Source organism: Octodon degus, unplaced genomic scaffold (genome assembly GCF_000260255.1).
Source record: "Octodon degus isolate 3935 unplaced genomic scaffold, OctDeg1.0 scaffold00056, whole genome shotgun sequence".
Lineage (NCBI taxonomy): Eukaryota > Metazoa > Chordata > Mammalia > Rodentia > Octodontidae > Octodon > Octodon degus.
In genome coordinates this window covers 3,154,034-3,155,428 of record NW_004524632.1, presented here as the reverse complement: position 1 = coordinate 3,155,428, position 1,395 = coordinate 3,154,034, and the positions used below count along the sequence as shown (strand labels likewise).

Genomic DNA, 1,395 nt, shown 5'->3' with positions numbered 1-1,395 from the left:
CCTGACAGTAGGGTGTGGCAGGGGAGAAACTGTCCTAGGCATGGTGCCAGAATGCAGAGACAGATCACAGGAGAAGGGAGAGATAATGCATCCTTCCTCACACAGCTCCAGTGACTCATCTCCTCAGACCAGGAAACTTCCAGTACCACTCTAGCTATAAACTCATCAGTGGGTTAGTCTATGGAAGGGAATCAACCCTAAAAGCCCACCTTTGAACACATGAGACTTTGGGGAAATATTTAGATGTATAAAGTGTGACATTTTGTTACTTCATTCTGCTCATAATGAAGGAGAAACCCTCACAGAGATTGTTAACATCCTTGACTTGAAGGTGCTTTGGGGCTGTGAGGATGCTTGGTCTATTTCTACTTCGGTAACAAAATACTTCAGTCTAGGAAACGTATAAATGACAAAGATTTATTTCTAACAATTCTGGAAGCTGGAATGATCAAAATCATGGCACTGCTATATTGGAAGACATTCCTCATCAATGTCTCCTTCTCTGTGTTTTCACATAGCACAAGAGTCTGAATGATGTTTCTTATATAGCAAAAGATACAGAAGATGTAGGCAGCTCTATTATGTCATCTTTATACAGATACAGAATTATACCATTCATGAGGACTAAACCTTCCTAATATCATTATGTCCTATTACAAAAACAACAACAACAACAAAACAAAAACAAAAACAAAAAAACACTGAACCATCACCTTGGATCCAAATTTCAACATGCAGAACTGGGAGGAACACATCCATTCAAAGTATAACAGAATGAATCATCAATTTCCTTGTTTATCAAATTTGGACCAAACCAATGATCTAGGGAGTCAGACCCAAGCTAGTTAACCGTGATTTCATGAAAAATTAAGGGCTTTGTTTCAACAATGTATTCCTTAAAGAACTTTAAGCCTTTTAAAAAGGCTATGCCTGTTGAAACCACTGCAGGAATCAATTTATCATACATATTCCAACTTTGTGCAGTGGTAGCATGGTAGCCAATAAGGTTTATCTGAGGCACAATTATTGCTAATATATACTCCAGAATATGTTATTCAAATGCTGACAAGAATAATTCTTCCTGTATCATTCACTAAAGTATTACAGATTAACTCACCTCCTACAGAGCAGCTACCATATTCCTAGGAAGGTCTAACCAACACTTACAGACTCTCCGCTATTTCAATACAATTTTTGTAAAGAATAGCTTATATGATTTTTTCCTCCAAATTGTCAAGATTAAATGATCACAGAGACAGTAACCATTAAATTCCATTCATTGTAACTCTTTACTAAAATCATCACTCATGAGAACAGGTGGGCCCCTTATGTCAAATTTCCAGTTTAAGTTTTACTGATTCATATCTAAAGTAATATTTTAAGTAGAAAATTCAG

General features: G+C 36.6%; 1 pseudogene; it reads left to right on the top strand.

The window, feature by feature from the left end:
- Positions 1-972: 972 nt before the first annotated feature.
- On the top strand, positions 973-1,081 carry LOC111817375 (annotated as a pseudogene).
- The last annotated feature ends 314 nt before the right edge of the window (positions 1,082-1,395 follow it).